This window comes from Mus musculus, chromosome 5 (genome assembly GCF_000001635.26).
Source record: "Mus musculus strain C57BL/6J chromosome 5, GRCm38.p6 C57BL/6J".
In the NCBI taxonomy this organism is placed as follows: domain Eukaryota; kingdom Metazoa; phylum Chordata; class Mammalia; order Rodentia; family Muridae; genus Mus; species Mus musculus.
In genome coordinates this window covers 76,038,459-76,061,551 of record NC_000071.6, presented here as the reverse complement: position 1 = coordinate 76,061,551, position 23,093 = coordinate 76,038,459, and the positions used below count along the sequence as shown (strand labels likewise).

The 23,093-nt window shown below is 43.2% G+C and overlaps 1 long non-coding RNA gene and 1 pseudogene across 1 annotated transcript; one reads left to right on the top strand and one right to left on the bottom strand.

Annotated features, from left to right (window-relative positions):
• Gm6051 (predicted gene 6051) lies at window positions 753-1,318 on the top strand (annotated as a pseudogene).
• Window positions 3,186-18,451, bottom strand: Gm32780. Its single transcript, XR_377047.1, has 3 exons — window positions 18,427-18,451; window positions 10,079-10,217; window positions 3,186-3,549 (listed from the first exon to the last, which is right to left on the bottom strand). It is a non-coding gene; the product is annotated as a predicted gene, 32780 (long non-coding RNA).
• Between the last annotated feature and the right edge of the window lie 4,642 nt (window positions 18,452-23,093).

Genomic DNA, 23,093 nt, shown 5'->3' with positions numbered 1-23,093 from the left:
GTGGCACACACCTTTAATCCCATCACTAGTCAGAAAAAGGCAGGTCGATTCTGTGAGCCTGAGAGCAGCCTGGTCTATACAGTGAGATTCTGGCAATGGAAACCAACCAACTAGCCATCCAAACCCAAACCACACAGACTACACCAGGAAGACTGACAATGAATGAAACCACATATAACTTCTGGGTCTGAAAACACCAGATAATTTGGTTTTGCTATATAAGCAGGGACACACAGAGAAAGAGAAAGAGAAAGAGAGAGAGAGAGAGAGACAGAGAGACAGAGACAGAGAGAGACAGAGAGATCAGTTAAGGGATGATTGAGCTAAAGGCAGAGTGCTGCCTCTCTCTAGCAGGTGCAATTGGTTCTAAACAACTAGGCTTCAACATCCAAAGATTCAATTAAAGGCTGAAAACATTTATTTTTAAAAATTAAAATTAATTAATTAATTTTTTTATACTCCATATTTTATCCACCCCCACCCCCGCTGTCCACCCTCCAATTGCTCCACATTCCACACCTCCTCCCCACCCCACCCCATCTTCATGGATGCCCCCACCCTCCACCCAACCTGACCTCTAAACTCCCTGGGGGCCTCCAGTTTCTTGAGGGTTAGGTGCATCATCTCTGAATGAACACTGACCCGACAGTCCTCTGCTGTATGTGTGTTGGGGGCCTCATATCAGCTGGTGTATGCTGCCTGGATGGTAGTCCAGTGTTTCAAAGAAAACATTTCTTTAAAAAAAAACCATTCGGCTCGAAGAGCCGGCTCCGTCGCTTCCCGTCGCCATGAAGTGGATGTTTAAGGAGGACCACTCGCTGGAACACAGATGCGTGGAATCCGCGAAGATCAGAGCGAAGTACCCCGACTGAGTTCCGGTGATCGTGGAAAAAAGTCTTGGGCTCTCAGATTGTTGACATTGACAAGAGGAAGTACTTGGTCCCCTCGGACATCACTGTGGCTCAGTTCATGTGGATCATCAGGAAAAGGATCCAGCTTCCCTCCGAGAAGGCCATCTTCCTGTTTGTGGACAAGACAGTCCCACAGTCCAGCCTAACTATGGGACAGCTTTACAAGAAGGAAAAAGATGAAGACGGATTCTTGTATGTGGCCTACAGCGGAGAGAACACTTTTGGCTTCTGAGGCCCTTGCTGGGCTAGGTGCGCCCTTCCTGCTTGTGTCTCTTGTAAATAACTGGCTGTTCTCAGTTACTCTGCCGGAGCCTCCACACAGACCTACTAGTGCATTTGTAACTGGATTTATTTCTTAATGTATTGGAAGGTTTTGTTTCCTTAGATTAGTAAATTATCATACAGAGTTTTATTTTCAGTTTTCTTTTTGGGCACTGACCTCATGGCTATATGCTCCAGGGAACCTGTCCTCTGGGAATCATATTTAATGAAGATATTTCCGTAATGAAGGGAGGTAGGTGTGGTGGTAAAGGGAAAAGGAGGGGCTGATGCATAGTTCTGGATTATGTTGAAAGTGTTAGATGGCTAAGTATTAAAAGCACCCAGATTAAATCCTTAGCAATCAGAACACTTGCTTCACTAGATTTTGCCAACTGCAAATCATGTTGGACTGAGCTAATCTGTTCTTCTTTCTGAGACTATTAAGGTAAATAATTAACAATAAAGCCTCCTTATAAAGGCAAAAAAAACATTTGTGTCACTAATACACGGACTTTAAAATATTTTACTTTATGATTTTTTATTTACTTTATTATATTTTCAATTTTTGTTTTGAGACAGGACTTTCTAGGTAACCTAGGCTGACCTCAAGTGCTTGTTCCTGCCCCAGCCTTCCTGTCCTGTCCTCCCTAGCCCGGCCTCCCTAACCCAGCCTTTGGCTGGGGTTACATGTGTACATCGCCATACCTAGTTTTCATACACTGTTTTCCTTGTCATCCTTCCCTAAACAATACAGTTCTAGCAGCCACTTACGGTGTGTTGAGTAATCTCAGTACACAGTAGTATGGATGTAAGTGCTTCCATCCTAAAAGTGGGACTTGAGTATCCCAGGAAGTGTAAGCACTTTGAGGAAACTGTATCTAAAGGGTCCTTAAGCAATATCCCAGGACACCAAGGGACAACCATACTGTGCTCTGTGACAGGCCTCGTTACATTAAATTAAATTGTACAGCTAGCATACAAAGCAATGGGTCTCACTGTGACTTCCCATACACATAGATAATTATACATTGTTCTTACTAATCTCCCCACCCTGTCCTTCCCTATCCCACCCACAGCCATCTCTCTGGTCCCCTTCCCCGACTCCTGCTTTCCTGTCACACGTACGCCATTACACTTTCTCGACCCTTCAGTAGTCAGACACATCAGATGGCCACTCAGCCTCCCTCTCTGCTAATATAAGTATAGTACACTGGCTGACTTTCTCTTCTTATCCCAGGCCGCAGGCTTCATTCCCTGGAGCTGCAGCCATGAATCGTCACAAGCAGTGTGGATTAGCAGCGGGATTTAAAACAACAGCAATGTATTCTCCTACAGTTCTATCGGCCCCAAATCTTACACGGAGGGACTCAAGGCCATTTTCCTTCTGGAAGCGTGAGGGAGAAAAATCATTTCTCGTGCCTTCTTAGCTCCTCTTGGTTTCCAGTGTTCCTTGGCTTATAGTTCCGTTGCCTGTCGCTTCTTCGAATGTCGCCATCTTACCTGTGTAGGTGTTGGTGCTGAGTCTCCCTCCCCTTTGTCATATAAAGACGCCAGTCGTCAGATTTATGCCCTATGCTCATTCAGTAGGCCTCATCTAAACTGCTATCATCTTCAAAGACTTTATTGACAAGCCAGGTTATATAACATTCTGAGTATCTGGATTGATGTGAGGTTGGAAGGACACTATGCAGTTGTTATCCCTGGGAAGATTTTTTTTTTTTTTAACTTGGGTGCAAAATCACTCCAAGAGAGAGCATAGGGTGGCCTTTTCAGGATCCTGTGGCTACGTGCAGTCAAAGCCTAGAGGCTTCTTACTTTAATTCTGGGCTATCTCTGAAATCAGGTACTCATTGTCTCAAATTACAATAACATGCCAGTTCTGAATCCGCACACCTTTTGAAATTTTAATGGCCCACAAGAAAAACCTACACTTTCAGAAGGAGGAGCGATATGAGTCCACCGGAGGCCCCTGGAAGCTTATGGCTGTGAACCTTTGAAGGAGTTCAAGGCAGAAATGTTCCAAGACTCATGTCTCCTTCCTTAGGAAGCCAATTATTTGTCTTCGTTGCTTCTGGAAGTGAAAAGTGACCAAATGAACAATGTTATCAGGGGTCACATTCACACTCACAGTAGGCATCGGGGAGGCCCCAGCTGGTCCCATGTTGATTGACCACAACTTCGAGGACGCTTGATGTCCCAACTGGCATGCACCACAAGTCTCATGTTCACATCACAGCCCTGTTGAACAGGAGGAAGAACCACACGTACATAGGCTAGCTGTCTGTCTGAGCATGCTTTCAAGTCAAACGCAAATTCTTTATTTGACGAGGATGGCTTTGTCTCTGGGCTCTAGTCTCCCTGGTCTTTTTTAGCATCCCTAAAAGAAAATAAACTCAATTAGCCTCAGCCTTTCTAATGACTGCCCCTTTGGGTCAAAATTCCCCAGCCTCCAAACTGTGAAGTTGACCTCCTTTGTGTCACATATATTTTTTTTCATAGAGGTTCCTAACCACCCCAGAGTCCGTGTTTCCTTGTTTGAGTCTCATTATGGAAATTCCAATCTGATTGATAGCTGTTATTATTTTATCTGATTGTTTAATTATCTATCCATCTCATTCTGTACTTAGAATACAAGCTCTGTGATAGATGAGCTGTTTTGTTCACCACTAGGTCCCCAGCAGAAAAACATCATCTAACACAGGAAACCTCACACTTACTATTTACTACCTGCTGAACAGTCAGGTGAATAGGTGGACGAATTGATGGTTAGTTTTGTTTTGTTTTGTTTTGTTTCCTCAAGCAGGGCTTCCCTGACCTGTCAGATACCTCTAGTAAAGGAATATACTTTCCTTTTGTTTACCGCAGTTATAATTTTACACTTGTTTGGTTTTCACACGAGCATCAATTTTCTCACCAGATTAAAAGTTCTATGAAGATAGCAACCACTTGCCAGTAGGTTTCTTCTATCCCGAGTAGCCCTAGAAACTATTTGTAGAATGTCAGTGAAGCCTATTGGCGCCTAACCTGTATACCATGAACTTCAGGTACAGAATTTCTATTCCACAGTGACGAAGGGTAAGGAGTTGGAAGAGCAGGGAGGAACAGGGAACCCCACCCCAGGGCAGAGAAGAGCAATCCCAGGATGTAGGCACATGAGTGGGCTTGGGTTTTGGGAATAGCTTGAGGTATTGTCATTAGCATCAGGGCTCAGATCAGAACTAGTCCAAGAGCAAGATGCTTTGATGCTTAGTGAAAGAGCTAAGCATTACTTTTAATGGCTTCCTTTCCACCTGTGCACTTGGTTAAAAACCCCATAAGCAGCTGTGTCTGTGGTTCCATAGCCCGGGGAATTCCATTTCCTATTCCTCAATTCGAACCCTATTGTTTTGGTCTGGTTTCCCTGGCTCCTTCTTGTTTCTCTGAGTTTGGATTTTCCCCCATGCCTATTCCCTCTGAGCTAGTAACTATCTTGCCTGTCTTGCCCCACTTTAACTGTATGCTTTGCAGCCCTTGATTGTTCTGACTCCACCTGTGCCCTGTACCTACCTCAGGCCCTGGTGATTCCCCCAGGCTGGGAGTAGCCTGTGGCCTGGCCTCCTGCTTGCCTGGAAAAGAAACTGAACACTGAGTTCACCTGAATGAAACTCCTAGAGTCTCTTTAGAGTTTGGTAAGGATTGACTTTAGGATGCGTCTGGGACTATAGAATACATACCATGTTCTCTTCCTGTGCTCATGGCAGACATCACAAATCGATCACAGCCCCCTTCCTACTGAGTCTAGCTCCACATTTCCCAAAAGATACCTCAAAGTAAGCAAGTTTTTGGACTATACCTGTGAGGACTATGAGTGTGTGTGTGTGTGTGTGTGTGTGTGTGTGTGTGTGTGTATGCATGTGATTGTGCATCTGTGGACTAGGAAGAAAAACTAACCAAAGGTGCAAGTTATGGACGGATGAGGTTAGCAGAAGGTGGGGCAAGGTTGAGAATGTCAGATGTTCAATTAATATATTTGGCAAGTGTGATATTTGAAATATTAAAATACCTAAGAAAAATAATTGAGAAGGGAGATATTATTTAAAATAAGCCTCGGGGATAAGTGGGAGAACATATGCTGCTAATTAGCTAGTTATTCCTGTGGATAACCACTGTTTCATCTTGAGCCAGAACAGAAACGAGGTGTTTATGAGCTGATATGTTCAAAGGCACTTTATCCACAATGAAATCTTCAACACCCAAGGAATTTAGAGCTGGTTGAAACTGTACTGGTGGGAGTCCTCAGGTGCAGCAGACAAAAGAGCCTGGCCTCTAGCCTGGGTGTGTTCTTTAGTGCTCTCTAACACCAGCTGCCAAAGGAACAGAATTCTCACATAAATTCACCGCTCACTGTAATATATAATTACACCTGCAATTAGGCTTATCTCAGGGTTGATAGGAGGATTGCCTGGTGGTGTTATCACATACTTCAATAAAATAGCTTTAAAATGCAGCATTTTACAAATTATTATTGAGTTTCTTGCTTGAAGCCAGATCTCCAACGTGCTCATGGTGCCTCTGTGCTTGAACACATGACCTCGTGGACAATTGTTGGCTTTCAACCGTATCCTCCATTCCCTACTGTCTTTGTAGCAGCCTGAGAATTTTCTATGAGGAAATGTCTCTCATCCACTTTTGATTCATGCTCAGGAGAAACCATGCTGTCTTGGATCAGCTGCTCAGAGCATCGTACGCCTAAGTCATGGGTGGTAGGGGGTTTAATTCCTACTCTTGTGCTCCCCTCCCTCCTTCCCTCCCTCCCTCCCTCCCTCCCTCCCTCCCTCCCTCCCTCGCTCCTGTTCCTTCTTTCTTCCTTCCTTCCCATTTTCCTTCTCTTCCTCCCTCCATACTTCCAATCCCCTCTCACTTCCTGTAGATCGTCTCCTTTTATTTTTTTAATCATCAGAAAGAAAGCGTCTGTAGACTTCTGCTGGCATTGTTGAGGTCACTGGAGTGGTTGACAATTATCTTGATGCTATCAGGAAAGCATGACTGAAAATAGACCAAAACCGAAGAAAAGTAGGCTGAAATTTTGTGGGATATTAAGGCCCAACATCTCACCAAATGATCTAGATGTGAAGTCAGTCATTTATGGACTTCAGACCCATGAACTCCCAAACTTGTGTCTCGATGAAGTTTTTTGAATGAGATGTTGTCGTTTGCAGCTGAGGGAATCCTGCTGGAAACTGCTCATCATCTCATGAAATGAGAAAGAAACGTGGTCTATGGAAGAGGAGAAGGTGCTCTTAATCTCTCTAGTCCAGAAATAGAGAATTAAATAAAAAAGGAAGCCATTGATGTTTTAGGATTGCTTTTGATGGTCCAGCCTCACTGCCAATTTGACTGGATTTGGAATCATGGAGGAGACATCCCTCTGGGGATGTCTGTGTTAGTGTTTCCAGAGATGTTTAACTGTGGAGGGAAGACCTGCTTGCTTTGCACTACCCCATGGACTGAGTTCCTGGGTAGAATGAATGGGGAAATGGTAACAGCACGAGTGTCAGCCTTCATCTCTCTGTGTGTTTGGGCTGCTGGACCAGCATGACCAGCTGCTCCATGCTCGGGTCGCTGTGACTTTCCAGCTGCATTTGAAAGTGTCCCCTCAAACCAGGAGCCACAATAAATCCTTCTTTGGGTTGTTTGTTTTGGGCATTTTGTTCAGCAATGAGAAAAACAACTAATGCTTTACCCCCCCCCCCCCCAGGGACTTTTACTGTACTGTATTGTTCAAGATCTGTGACCAGGTCTACCGCTGCCAGAGTTGCAGTTTTCCTGATAAGGAGTGGATGCTTAGCGTTTCTATCCATAGCTTTGTTAACCCTTTAGAAAAACCAACCATCCAACACTTTGCTTTTTGTTACCTGAAGTTGAAAGAAAAAAAGAAGAGGGATGTGTTATTATTCAAGACACTGCATGTTTGGCTTTTTAAAGTCTCAGCTTATTCCATTTTAGACCATCAATGGAGCAGTGACATCATTTGATGTGTCTTTGGCACTGAGTCAAACTAGCTTCCCCATTGACAAGATTATCTCAAAAATCTCTCAAATGTTTTTGCCTCTTTCCTCCCCTCCTTAAGTTATTACGTGCTTTCTCAGCTGGAAAATGACCTGTTGAAATGCCTACAGTGTAGATTCCACCACCACCCACAGACTTTCAGTGATGTCCATTGTTTTCTGGACAATTTGAGGTCCTTGGTTCCTGTTCAAGAAGATTTCAGGGCTGCCTGTGCATGCGCGCATGCATGCATGAGTGTGTGTATGTGTGCGTTTTGTTTTGTAAATGGTTTTCATTATTCATGTACTTGTCCATCAGCCAAGCTAAACTATCTCCAGGCTCATGCTGCTGTCTTCTTTAAACACCCTTTCCCTCATCTTTGCCTGTCAAACCCTCAAAGACAAACAGTCCACGTGCCTTCTCGTGGATGAAGCCATCCCCACTCCCCCAGACAGGAAGACCTCTCTTTTCATGTACATCAAACAGGGACTGCATAAATCTTAGAGAATTTATCTTCCTTGTTGTCTCCTACAGTTATTTTTATAGACGACTGTTTCCCTTAATGAGAGAGAATACAAACCTAAATATATAATTATAACGCTGGAAGATGTCGGCAGAAAATTTAGTCAAACTATTGGAGAGGCCTATGCCTCTTGCCTCCTTGCTTGGTGGCTCTTGGCCCTGACTTTTCCTGGGCTTGAGTGTCAACACCTGTCTCAGCTGAGGACTCTGATTGTCCCTATAGGGTCCGGATTGTCCCTGATCCTAATCCTACAAGTTGCACTGTTGAGGTTTTTGAAATGTGCTTCTGTTTTTCCTCTGTGTTGAAGAGAAAGACAGGCAGGGGTTGGTAAATACGACCCAGAGAGTTCCCAAAATGGGCAGTGGAGACTTTGAGCATTAGTTTTATTATGTATCTTTCTTTCGGACTTCAGCTGTGGCTCTACTTTCCAGGCAAATTTGGAGGAAGCAGGAGTGGCCACTCCCCCAAAACGATGGAGCCCCAGGGCTGTCTTAGAGAATTACCCCCCCTTTTTTTCCTTGAGAATTTAACTGCTTATGCTCAAAATTCTGCCATCTCAAGCAGGACTAACTTTTCACACTCTCTTTAGGTACATGAAGCTAGCACCAGCTGGGCATCCTCTGCCATTCAGAGCTTCTTACAATCTTACTTTCACTTGGTACTGTCCATGATGTCTCTTACTTCATGCCAAGTTCAAGATGATCAGAATCAGTCCTTTTTAAATATCCCAGGACACAATGAGAGAGACAAAGGCATTCCCCGCCTCCAAACTTCTCCATCTTCTTGTTGCTCAGGATTGTAACCTGAGTATGCTAGGTATGCTAGATGGCTTGAAAATTGACTCCCACTGATGACTTTGAAGGCACAGCTCAGCATAGCTGGGATCCAAGCTTCTTGGCTTGCTGAGAGTCACCAGAGGACAACTTCACTTCAGAGCCAAGCACAGAGTTGTCCTCCAGGTGGAAGGCTCCATGACCTGTAGCCCTCACAGGAATGTCTGCTGGGCTGTGTTCCCTGTGACCCACTCACCCTGGTCTCTTCAAAGGATGCCATCACTTCCTTGAAGCTTCATTTGTGTCCAGTCCCTGTGGATGCTGGTGTTTCTCATGGGTATCATTCCTTGGTGTGGGGCACTGAGATCTTGACTTCTTCTGGTAAGCTCTGAGCCCTGTGCACAGAACACTGTGGTCTGAAAGTCATTACTGACTGGCCATTGTGCAAAGGCTTGTTAAGCACCTTCATAGGGTGGGAATTGAACATGTGGAGTTGAGGGACTGTAGTACAAGGTAGAACCGAAAGGAAGGGAAGCAGCTTCCTTCATTAACCCTCGAGATGGCTGTTCTTGGTCATCTACTGGATTACATCTAGAATCAACTAAAACCCAAGAGGCAGGGTATATCCATGATGGATTGTTTTCTTAACTAGGTTGTTTGAAGTGGGAAGATCTGCTTCTAATCCAGATCTTTTGAGGTGCTAAGAACCACCTTTCATCTGGGCCACACCTTCTGCTGACAACCTAAAGGGCATAGAAGAAGGAAGCTGGCTCTTTGCCTGCTTGCTCTTCCTGGCATATCCATTCCTTCACTGGTATCATAGCCTTGTTCTTTGGGATTCTGGTACGTATTTTGGCATATTCTGAAGACCAGTGGATACTTCTTGCCTTGTGAACTGAACAACTACTGGATTCTTGGACGTCTCTTTGGTAGACAGCCAATGTTGGACTAGCTGGACCATGGCCTGTAAGCTATTCTAATAAATCCCATATTGAGAGGACTGAGTTAGCCAGAGCTGACTCCATGACAGGCTGAAAACTGGCAGTTTGGGCGACTAGGCCTAAGTTTCTGTTTCCCAGAAATGAGAACCCAGATCCAGGAACCCGTGGTCAACCAACCACAGCTGCAGGCAGTCTGATCTGAGGATCCCTTGCCACCCTGGAATGTCCCCAGAGCCCTAACCAATCATAATGATACCCACACCCCTGGAAATAAAGCCAATCAAGGGGGAAAAAGGCAAAAGTCACCCATTCCTGCCCTAACAAGCTTTACATTGACCCTGTGAAGCACACACTTGTGTCTTTCTTCCTGAATGGGGATACCCCTGAATTCAGGAAATTCCCCTGATTTTTTTTTTTTTTTTGCTTTTGCATACTATTTGAGTTTGGTGTATCATTCTCTGGTTGATTCTTGGACCCTAAGTATATATATATGTTCATTTATTCTGTTCTTCTAGAGAACCATGACCAATACAACCCTTTAAAGGAATCCAGTTGTAAGGATAAGCTATCTATCATTATCCCCAGGGGAGGCATTTTTCTGACTTTGGGTAAAGTGTTTATTGATAGTTAAAGCTCACTCACTTGCTCTCTTAGCTCTGTAGGGGCTGAGACAACTTTCCAATCGTATACACTTCTTGCATCTCAGAATTGGTTAAACTGCTGGTGGCTCGCACATCCTTCTTGTTGATCTCCTGCTGTATGTAAGATCCTGCATTCAGCACTGTGACAGACACATTTTTAAAAAATTTTTTAAAAAAATTTTTTAATTAATATTTTTATTACATATTTTCCTCAATTACATTTCCAATGCTATCCCAAAAGTCCCCTATACCCCCCCCCCACTTCCCTACCCACTCATTCCCATTTTTTTTGGCCCTGGCGTTCCCCTGTACTGAGGCATATACAGTTTGTGTGTCCAATGGGCCTCTCTTTCCAGTGATGGCCGACTAGGCCATCTTTTGATACATATGCAGCTAGAGTCAGAGCTCCGGGGTACTGGTTAGTTCATATTGTTGTTCCACATATAGGGTTGCAGTTCCCTTTAGCTCCTTGGGTACTTTCTCTAGCTCCTCCATTGGGGGCCGTGTGACCCATCCAATAGCTGACTGTGAGCATCCACTTCTGTGTTTGCTAGGCCCCGGCATAGTCTCACAAGAGACAGCTACATCTGGGTCCTTTCAGTAAAATCTTGCTAGTGTATGCAATGGTGTCAGCGTTTGGAGGCTGATTATGGGGTGGATCCCTGGATATGGCAGTCTCTACATGGTCCATCCTTTCATCTCAGCTCCAAACTCCGTCTCTGTAACTCCTTCCATGGGTGTTTTGTTCCCACTTCTAAGGAGGGGCACAGTGTCCACACCTCAGTCTTCATTCTCCTTGAGTTTCATGCAGACACATTCTTTAAAGAAGACTTATTTGTATTTTATGTGTCTGGATATCTTGCCTACATGTGTGCTATGTGCATACGGCGCCCTTGAAGGCCAGAAAGGGAATCAGATGCCCTGGAACCCGAGTCATGGGCTGTTGTGGGACACCATGAGGGTGATGGGAACCAAGCCAGGGTCTTCCAGAAGAGCAGCCAGTGCTCCTAACCGCTGAGCTCAGGAACAAATTATTATTATTATTATTATTATTATTATTATTATTATTATTGAAAGATTTATTTATTTCACACATGTGGTTATACTGTCACTATCTTTAGACACAGCAGAAGACAGCATCTTATGACCATTACAGATGGTTGTGAGCCATCATGTGGTTGCTGGGAATTGAACTCAGGACCTCTGGAAGAGCAGTCAGTGCTCTTAGCCACTGAGCCATCTCTCCAGCCACCACCACCACCACCAACCCCAGGAAAAATTCTTGACCAAAAGTCCCCCATACCCTCCCCCCCACTTCCCTACCCACTCATTCCCATTTTTTTTTTTTTTTTTTGGCCCTGGCGTTCCCCTGTACTGGGGCATATACAGTTTGCGTGTCCAATGGGCCTCTCTTTCCAGTTGCAATTTTTCTCTTTCAGGGAACTTAGAATAGCCGTAACCACAGAAATGTGCTTGGAAACAATGAGCCATTGCAAATGTGCAGAGAAATAGGAAGTTGTTAGATGTGTAAAAAGGATAATTAATTCCCTTTGAGAATCTCCACAGTGCTCTTTAGAAGATAAAAGTTAATTTTGCCTCAGAAGATGAATTACATTTTGATTGGGAAAAATTAGGGGAGAACTACAACGATCAGGAGACCAAGGCTTCCAGTTGCCTGGATGCTTCCACCAGAGTAAAGTGAGCTTAGAGTGGGGCTGTACACATAGATATGCGGGCTGAGGGCGACAGGGGGGTTGGTGAAGGTTCCCATACACAAGATACACAGGACTAAGTATTCAGGTCAGAGAGAGCCAGGGACATTTCTGAGAAAGGTGGGAGCCTGAACCAAGTTGTATTTTATAAACACCACCCTCAGAACAGTGTAACTAGGCCAATGAGAGGTGGGGGATGGGGGGTGGATCAAGACTTTTTTTTTAAATCAAAATCTGATTCACTTAAAAATTTTGTTGTTGTTGGTAAATTAAGGATCGAGTCAAGACTTTTAAGGGTCGAGAATTTGTTCTGGCCTCAGTGGTTAGGAGCACTGGCTGCCCCACTCTTTAAAACATGGCCACCTAGATTCACTATCTAGATGGCAAGAGTAAGTGTGGTAAACAGAGCTGTGATGGAAGATAAAGGGGGTGGGGAGCAGGTATCGCCTCAACAATGGAGGAATCCACCTAGCCTTTCTTCTAAGCTCCCAAAAGATAGGTTCCCAGGAGCACTTCAAGTAGAAGGTGATGATTTAATTATTTTTTGAAACATTCTGAGAGTGTCAAGGAAGGAAGCACTTGAACACTTGAAGTTTGTAAGGGCTGGCTTGATACGTGAAGGGACCCACCTAAAGAGGTACAGTTAAGCTGGAGAGATCAAACATATCCTGATGCCATGACAACCGTGATGAGAGCTGTAGACAATAAGAGGCTCTGGAGGTTAGAGCCACAGTCCATGACGGAAAGCTAGAGGCATAGGAGGGTGGCCTTTTGCAGAGAGACTATTTGGAATTGGATAAGAGCATTTGTAGCAATGTATGCCCTCCACAGTTACATGCAAATGGCTGTGAGGTTTCTCTGTTACACACAGCCACTGTCCTAGAGTGTGGAGATGAGGAACATGGTCCAAGAGAGAGAGAGAGAGACCTGAGGCATTTGCTCCCCCATCTGCATTTGATTAGAAACCTCATGGTCATAGTGCTTGCGGATGAGATCAAGATCATGAGAGTCAAGTGCACTTGTGGTCCTGAGTTATTGTGTGCATGCTGTCAGAGACTTGGCTGATGTTGGCTCCCATCGCTGTGTGACGTTTATTTTCCTCATCTGGAGTAGAGGGGTAGTAATTCCAGATGTGAAATGCATCCAGCCCAGGGTCTCTGGTATTTAATGACCTGGCCCTCTTCTCTCTGTGTGTTGGATTTAATTCTTCTGCATCAGAACATCGACTTCCTTTTGAAAGCTCCACAATACGCTTTCTTCCTTGGCCCTATTTGCTCTCCCCCCTCTGATGATCTCTTTCTTCTCTTCCTCCCTTTTGTGATCTCCTGTCCTGCCTTGTCTTTGCTCTGTGATACTATCTGCCACCTTTCCCTTTGGTAGGACACCGAGGCTTGTTCCACTTAGCTCTTGTGTTATAATGAAATCTCTGTGTTCCTCATTTCTGTAAATTGCAACTTAATGTTTCACTTTCATCTTGAGAAGGGAAGTGGTACCTTTCACTAGGCTTGTCATCGCTTGTCCTGTAGGGAGAGGAGGCTGAGGTTATGAGAGGCACTTCAGTGTCTGCAGAAAAACCTCACCGTGGTCATCTTTATGGATAAGTTGATTTGTATTGAGTATCATCACACATTCCTATTGGAGACAATTGACCGTTTCTGCATGGCTTCCTCTGCAACCCTTCTGTGCTGTGCTCACAGTACAGTAAACAGAGCTACTCAGCTCAATTTCTGAATAGTCGTTCCGAGCAAAGCTCAGATCTGAGATAGGTTTTGGAAGCCGATTCCACTGAAGATGTCTCATTCTGCCTTCCAAGAGCACAGTGCTCTTGCCTTGAAGGGGAAGGGGGCGGGGATGGGGTGCGGCGTCTCCAGGACTTAAAGTGAATCTCTAAAAACAATCATTTATTCTAGTTGTTCTATACAGCGGACGGAGGTCTTCCTTTATTCATCAATAACATGTGCTGTGGTTTGAATGTGTCTGTAAAATAAATGCATGTGTTAGGAGATGAATCCCTGACTGTGATTTTAGACAGTGGGACCTAACAGATCATGAGGGCTTTGTCCTTTAGGGTGGACACATGCCATTGTCTTGGGAGTGGGTTAGCTAAGGAGATGGTAGATTGCTTGTAAAAATGAATTTGGCCCCTTGCTCTTTTGAGTTGTCTTTCCATTTGAATTTTTGCCATGAGATGACATAACAAAGACCTAACCAGATGTGACCCCACAACCCTGGACTTCTTCTGAAGTATAATAAGCAGATTTTTATGGACTAGGAGAATTGAACTCAGAGACGTTGATGCGTCCATGAAAGTCCACACCAAGTCTATGTGACTTTTGTGTCTCCTCTCATTTTTGAGCATCCACTATGTGCTATACAGCTTAGGTATGGTTGTGTTTAAATTACATAGGAGAAAGTAGACTAAACTACACTTAGCAGATTAATAAATAAGATTATTCATTCATTCATTCATTCATTTTAAAAATGGTTTTACATTTTAAAAACTTTTATTTTGCATGCATCAGCAATTTGCTTGTATGCTTGTGTGTGCACTGTGAATGTCCCTGATGTCCACAGAGGTCTGAGAAGGAGGTGCTTGGATCCTGTGGAATGGGATCTGAGGATGGTTTTGAACCACCATGTTGGTGCTGGGAGCCAAACCTGGGTCCTGTGCAAGAGCAACAAGTGCTCTTAACCACTGAACCTTCTCTCCTGCCCCATATTCATCCATTTCAAAAATGAAGACATGAGAGTTGGGTTGAGAAAATAAATGAAAGCCCTGGAATTATGGCTTGAACACTGAAGGGAATCAGCGGAATCAGCAGAAATGAAAGACAGAATTAGAGCAAGTGAGAGACCAGACGCAGATTACAGATGGACATGGAGGCCAAGCGAAGGAGTAGAGTTTTCATTTGGGAAAACCATTAACCCAGAGTTTTTTAATTTTTATTTTTCAACTTAATCTCTATAAAAATTTTATACTTTTAGGCTGTTTTGTTTATTTGTCCTTTGAAATGGTGTCTCAAAAAAAAAAGTCCAGGCTGGTCTATGTAGATGAAAATGGTCCCTTTCACCTCTCACTGCTGGGATAACAGCTATGAGCTGTCACACCCGTCTCCTTAGCCCTTCGAAGCTTAAATGTTCGGATACAAATAAGTGAGTATGTGAAAACTCTTTCAGTGTTGCACAGACAGTTCTTAAGGATGCATTTGAGTAATAAAAAAGGAAAATATTATCTTAGTGATATTGTGAAACAAGTGAGAAATCGGCAGTATAATGATGTAAACTGAAATCATAAGAAAACTACTAGGAGAAAATAAAAGGAATGCAGAAATAAAAGGAAAATAAATTTATTTCAAAGAAGAGCCCAAGTAGAAAGGAATCATTAGACCCAATGCCAAGGACACCTAAAAAAAAAATAGTCACAAGTCAAGTTTTATGCTAAATGAAGTGATTTTCACCCCATCAAACACCCCATCGATTTCAACTTCATAAAGGTTTACTTTTGATTATTTCTGGAAAATACAGCCCAGTAGGTAAGAGCCCCAAAATAAGATGCTGTAAGGACATGCAAATTGAGCTTGGGCATATATTGTGATGGAGTCCCTCTTCCTGCTCTACAGTTTCCCCTTTATCTACAAATGAGTCTCCAAAGAGTTATTTTTATTTTTGTGTCTGTGTACGCCACGTGTAGGCAGGTGCCAGCAGAGGCCAGAAGACGACATCAGATCCCAGGTCCAGGGCAAAGCAGCAAGCACCCTCAACCTCTTAGCCATCTCTCCAGCACCAACAAACCATTCTTACTATCAATCACCCGGACGAGTGTTCTACAGGCATTTCCTAAGCACCATCTTATTTGTGTTAGCATGCATTTGTGAACAAATAAATGCAAATCAAAAAATTTCAAAGTATTTTTAACCAGTAGAGATTGGTGGTTTTTTTTTTCAGTCCTCAAATGTGCACATGTACTTTAAGCACATTATAATAAATACATTGGGTAGGTTTCAAAAATGAAAGAAAGATTGTCTGCACCAAGTATGTTCATTGGCTGAGTCATTGCTTGATTTAGACTTCCAAGATAATTCATTTGCAAGTAGTATCAACTGTTTAGAACTGGAATCCATTTACGAATGGTATCCAGAATATTTTGAAAGATAAGAATCACCATTTTACTGTGTTGAAATCATTGCCATAATTACATCTAATATATGAAACAGTTACTTTTGATTTGATATCAGACCTAGGGAATTCTATGATTCAGACTAAAAATATCCTACAGGAATCCTCTAGTGTACACAGCTGACTCGAATAGTCACTTTTTTCCTCTCTGCAAAACCTTATGTTTGAGTATGGACAGTGGAAAGAGAATCTGGTTATTATTTTTATTAAGAATTGTATGTGGGGGGCTGGTGAGATGGCTCAGCGGTTAAGAGTGCCGACTGCTCTTCCAAAGGTTCTGAGTTCAAATCCCAGCAACTACATGGTGGCTCACAACCATCTGTAACGAAATCTGATGCCCTCTTCTGGAGTGTCTGAAGACAGCTACAGTGTACTTAAATATAATAAATAAATAAATATTTTTAAAAAAAGAATTGTATGTGTGTGTGCAAGTATATATGCATATTGGCACATGTGTGGAGTATGTATACATGTGCATGTGTGTGTGTGCATGCACACATTTAAGGTTGAGTCGTATCAATTCTTCTCCCTTATGCACTGAGGCAGCATCTCTCAGCTGAATCCAAAGCTCACCAATATTGTTAGCTAGCTTTCTCTGGGATTTCTTGTATTCATCTATGGAAGTTGGAATTACAGGTGGGCTGCCATACCTACCCAGACATGTTGTGGGTTCTGGGATCTGAATTCTGGTTTTCATACTTGCACATCAGATGTTTTAACCTTGTATGTATGTATGTATGTATGTACGTACATATATACATGTATATGCATATGTATATATGTGTGTGTATATAATTTTTATAAGAATTATATAATTTTTGTAAAAATGTCATAGACCACATAATTTTAAACTGCAAGTTTCAAGGAATTAATTCCACAGCAGTTACATAGCTGGGATGTTGAGTGGGGGAGTGGGTGGTATAGATTGGTGAAAACCCATAGGACAGTCAAGACTAGTCAAAGGCCTTGCTTTTGAAGTGTCTCTACAGATGGACGAATGAGCAAGTTTCCTACTGATTATGAACTCTTGAGTAACTCAGACACACAGGGGTGGGGCAGCAGCATGTCTTAATTAAAAGGACTCTCTTATTTAGACTCAGAAGAACATTTTCACTTCATTACACCCCTTGGGTGAAAAGGAGACCCAGTGGTCTCCTCCATTTACAGTGTTGTGAAACGTTGTCTTGGAGATTTAAGTTTAAAGCCATGGAAGAAGGCTTGTGTTTGAGTTTCGGAGTGCTTCTCTTAGGTCTGCTGTCTGAAACCTTTGGAACCTGTTTGTTTGTTTAAAACGAAATCAAAAGACTGAAAATTGGCCCCACAAAAGAAGTAGGAAAAAGTTCACACCGTGACACTTGCAAAAATATTAGAACAGTGAAAAATGTAACATGTTCAGGAAGGACCCGAAACACTTTCGGGGCGAGCTGGAGGGCTGTGGAGGACTTCCTGGAAATCCAATCTCTCCTCCATGTTTGTGTAACTAATCCCCTCCATCTGCACAAACAGATCAAGGGACAGGCGGCGTCTTCGGGCTGTTGTCTGGGAGGTGTTTTTTTTATTTTATTTTATTTTATTTTATCTGTGGGCTGAGGTGGCTCACTTTGGCACTAATTGGTTCCACCTTCGAAGAAGGTTTGGGCAGTTACTGAGCATGGTTTCCTCAACACATCTCAGAGCGACAATGTCCAAATTACAGAAGGGGAGAAAAGAGTTTTAGAGGGTTTATAGTCTATTAAAATTTCCAGCAGTTTAGTAGAAGCCCATACACATGTTTAAACCCCAATAATGCAGGCAGACAGATGTGTCTGGGCTTTGGGGGCAGTTCAGTCCTCACTGAACTGAGGAATGTCCTGACCTGATTTGAATGTCTCACCTCACTTTGGATGACTGAAATACTGAAGGGCTGGGTTAGGCATTTGTCATCTGGAATGGGTCCAAAGAGAAGTAATAGATTTTCCTTTAATTAAATGTAACTCTGCTAACCCCTCACCCACCATGCTAAGGAATGCATTTAATCTTCGACTTGTATGCAACGAAAATATGCAACTGAGCCAATAATCTATATATTGAATGTATGCAGAAACATCAGGCAGGGAACTTTGTCCAAAGAGCTCAAGTGTGTTTGGGGAATGTGCACATAAAAATTAACAATAAAATAGCAGAACTGTTGGAACAGTCCAGAGGTTTACAAATGATGTAAATTTGGAAAACTGCTTTGTGATACATGAACATGTAAAGTATCTATCTATCCTGTATCATATTAGTTCTACTAATGGAACATTGACTGACTAACTAACTGAAATGAGAATGTGTGTGCATAAAAGAAGACATACAGAACAAGGTTTACCTCAGTTTTAGTCATAACAATCCCCAGGTGAAAGCGCCCACTGTCTACTAGGAGAGAATGGACAAATAGACTACTGTATCTCCACAAAGTGGAAAAATACACACGGATTCTTACCTTCTTGTTAGGATTCTGTCTGGACTCCACCCCCACAGTTACCTGGCAACAGCCAGGTAGGCTCTTCCCCACAGTTACCTGGCAACAGCCAGGTAGGCCTGGCCCACTATAAAAGGGGCTGCTTGCCCCCTCCTCCCTCTCTTACTCTCTTACTCCTGCTTCTCTCCCTTGCCTCTTGCTCCCTTGCTCCCCATCTCTCCCCATTCCCTTCTTCCCTCTCTCCACGTGGTCATGGCTGGTCTTTACTTCTCTACTCTCTCCTTCTCTCTGCCACTACTATTCTCTTAACTCCCCTCCCCATGCCCTAAATAAACTCTATTCTATACTATACCGTTGTGTGGCTGGTCCCCCAGGGGAAAGGGAAGCCTTGGCATGGGCCTGCCAAGGCACCCCTTTCCCCCACACCTCACCACACCCCCATAGACCATATCTTAATATTTCTTTATCTTTTTATAATCACAACACTTATGGTTCTGCATACACTTTTAAAAGTAGCCAAGTGACGATTACTGTTCTGAGAACTGTAATTTCGGTTACCTTTGGGTAACAAAAAGTGTTAATTGGGAGTGGGTACAAAAGAGCCCACTGAAGCACTGGAAATGCTTGCTCTCTTGATCTGGCCTTAAGTCTCTGTGCACACGAATGTAAATACTTAAAGAGCTATATGCCTGTGAACCCTTTGTGTTGTGGAAGTTATGTCTTACTAAAATAGTTATCAGAGTAAGGCGATACGGTGATACAGATAAGGGAACTTCTTTTCCAGGGAGAAGGAAATATACGCACAAGGGACATTGACCCTGTGTACTGAAGGGACCTGGAACTTCTGGCTGAATATTCAAGGATTTGGACATAAGTTAAGAGGCAGTGTGTGTAATCAAGATAGTTGACTGAGACCAGGAATAGGGCAGTAAGAATGAAGAGGGGGCAGAGATACAGATGTTTCTGAGAAAAAAAAAGACTCAATGCATCTAGTGACTGAAGTTGTGTGTGGAGAGGAAGTGTGTTAGTCAAGGTTCTCTATAGGAACAGAACCAACAGGATGTATATATAATTATAAGAGGGGGTTTATCAAATTGGCTCACAATGGTCAGAGGGTAGACAGTCCCCTAATGGCCACCTGCAGTCTGATGAGCTAGGGAAACCTGTAAATACTCAGAACAAGAGAGACCCAGGATGCAGTACAGTCTGGGGTGGAAGGTCTAAAGCCTGTGACAGAGTCACTTGATTCCAGTCCTATGAAGACAAAATAACTCTTTGTGTTTCTCTTCAAGCAGCTAGGTTGCCCGTGCGGGCACTTCTAAAGATCACAGAAGAAAGGTCATGATTAGAATTACCCTGTAATGCCTAGGATCAATGCGTTCAAATAAATGCAGCCATACCTCATCCGTAAGTGAAAACTTGGCTGATTTTCTTCCACAAATGTGGTCCCTGGCTTTGCATCTGTGCGACAGGACTATTATGCAAGCATTTTTTCAGTGTCCTGAAGAGAGTTTCTTTTCTCTTTCTTTCTTTCTTTCTTTCTTTCTTTCTTTCTTTCTTTCTTTCTTTCTTTCTTTCTTTCTTTCTCTCTCTCTCTCTCTCTCTCTCTCTATCTCTCTCTCTCTCTCTCTCTTTTGGTTTTTTCGAGACAGAGTTTCTCTGTGTAGCCCTCGCTGTCCTGGAACTCACTCTGTAATCCAGGCTGGCCTCGAACTCAGAAATTCGCCTGCCTCTGCCTCCCAAGTGCTGGGATTAAAGGCATGGATTAAAATGTTTAATTGTGATAGCATTTATGTTGATATTTTGGTACATTCTATACTTGCCTTCCCTGTGACCCTTCCAAGTGATCAAATCCAGAGCTTTGATGGATTTTTGTTTGCTCCAAACTCGATTTTATTCTAGTATAGTTAATTTTGTGAAGCCATTCTAACAAGTTTCCAAGTGGGAATCTCTGACCCCTCTTCATTCTTACTGCCCTATTCCTGGTCTCAGTCAACTATCTTGATTACACACACTGCCTCTTAACTTATGTCCAAATCCTTGAATATTCAAGTGCCAAGTTCTGGAGGGATCATTGCATCTCTGGGTTTGGGCTAGCTCTTCCTATTACTGTTGTGTTTGCTAGGGGGCGCTGCAGTGCACCTTTTTATTCTTCTCCTTGGTGACTTAAGTGTTACCCTGTTGGAGACGTTTTGGAGATAGAAGGTAGCTTGTGTACTGCGGCCTGACAAAAAATACGTTATCTCTCTTTTGTTTAAAACCTAATTAATGTGTCTTGAGTGTACATGGCTCTTCATTTCCGCAGTGTTCGGTGTTAAAACTACATGGATTATCAGGTTGTCAGGCAGAGCCAGCTGGATTGCAGAGGTTGTCTGTGTGCTCCACAGCTACAACCCAGGTCTCCACATCGAATAAGCCATCTTATTTCCTGGGCTGGGTCAAAATAAGTCCTACAGCCGGCCTCTCCTGCTGCTTTTCCTGCCCTTGGGGGCAGGGTAAGTATGGCTAACAGAGAGCTTCCTGTTTCCTGTTTGCCTCTGGGAGGCACAATTCTAAATGGCCTCATTTCTCTGCCTTTGGAAAGGCTATTGTCCTCTGCCCTAAATCAAACCTCTTGGGAAGTCACCTGCAGTTCTTTTCTTTGGGCTTCGGAGTCTGGAGATAACCCTGATATGCGCTTACCCTGCTAGAAGGGAAAATGAAATGGTAAGGTTGTGTCATAGTTACTCTGAAGATGTTTGTTAATCCAAATAAGTCACCAAGTCATCTTTGGAGCACTTCTACAACTTACATGGTTGGATTCTGTTAGTGTAACATCCTGATAAGAAGGGTTTGATTGGCAGATCTAGAAGAGAGATCATTTCTTCAGCACATTATGTTCACTGGGTGGATTTGAATAGGTTAATGCTACACCTCATGGGATTCAGGCTCTGTGTGCTCTGATGGCACTGACCTTGTCTCAGCATAAGGAGAGCCTGCGAATCCTCTGCCTCTGTGGATTCTATATATCCACAGTCTCCTGGGCCTGCTTGATTTTCCCTCAAACTTGCATGTGTCGGAACCACCCGAAGGCTTACTAGGCCATTAGAGTTTCTTTATCAGTAGGTTTGGAGGGAGGCCTGGGAGTTTGCATTTTAAGAAATTAGGCAGAAAAAAGGCTCAGAGGGTAAAAGGTATTTGCTCTGTTAAACCTAGAGACCTGAGTCTGATCTTGGGTGATGTGTTACAATAGCGGCTGGCATCTGAACACAACACACTGGGCCCAAGCAGCTCCACGTGTGAGAGGTTTATTGGGAGAAAGAGAGAGGGAGGAAGAGGTGGGGACAGAAAGAGAAGGGGAAAAAAAGAGAGAGGGGAGGGGCATTCCCCTAATGTATATGGAAATGATATAACACAGGTAAAGGTGGGAGGTGAGCCAAGTGTATTCTGGGAACATGGTAGCTGTCGTCTTGGCAACAGGTCTGTAGGTTGTGTAGTTGCCTATGTGATGACACAGGTTTGAGAGGTCCTGATGCCAACATTGGGGACTTATATAAAATTGGAAGAAAAGAATCAATACCACAAAGTTGCCTTTTGATTCCACACATGTACTATATCACACATACCTCTACTCTAGTAATAATAATGATCATTACGATGGGAATAAACAAATTACCAACTGATGGTAATGCCTCTGGTCCAGGTGTGACAGAGACGACAGTTCAGAGTGTTATGGTATCTGATTAGATCCAGCATAACTCAAGCACCAAGTCAATTCAGATGACAAAAATTTACTGTAATCAAGCCTCTACTGATTGTTGAGCCATGTGAACAGATTCAGGAACTGAACTGCGACCCTGAAGGGAAGAGGTACAGCATATTTAAAGGATGAAACCATAAAGTGAGAGGGAACAGGGTGGGCTGGAGCATTGTCCAATCATATTTTGACATAAGGGGCTAAACAAAAGGGTTTCCACCAATCATGATAGTTGGTTCCTGCCTGGGAACATGAACTTAGTTTGACTCTGCCAGAAAGATGGAGAAGTTGTCCTTGAGATGGCTGGGCTCAGACAACTGTTTCCTTACAACAGAAGCTGTTCAGAAGTCCCCAGCTACCCCCAGAGCCTGGGACTTTGAACTTAGTTTCCCCCCATGATTAAATGGAGTTTGAAAACAAAATTTAGGACAAATTTCTTTTGCTTTTCCCAGCACAAAGGTTCTTCTATCTTGTATTCTTGCTGAGACCATTTTAGAATTTATTTTCTTTGATGGAGGATCCCATTGAAAATTTTACCCAACTCTATTTTAGAAACCTGAGATCAGATACCCCAGCCAACTTATCTTTGCTTCTGTTAAACTGCTTGCTTGCATAAAACCTTTCCCCACTGTGGCTGCAGAGTGAGATACCAGGATGTGGGTTTTGCCTTTAAAAAGCTCTTACAGTTGGGTTTTTAATGCCTGAGTGTAGTCCCAGATGGGTGAAACAAAGACTTTCAATTGGCTATAAACTGTGTCTGAGTGGTCATCTCTGGTGCACCCCCCTTTCCCAATACAGGGCCCACAATTTAAAGAACAATTCGTGAAGCATTATTGTCAGATAAATTAATGGCTTTCCAAAGTCCAACCCCCAAACCCCAAACCATGGATTCTATTAGTCTCATGACAGAGTGAATTTAAGAGATGATTACATTATGGATCTTGAGAAGTGG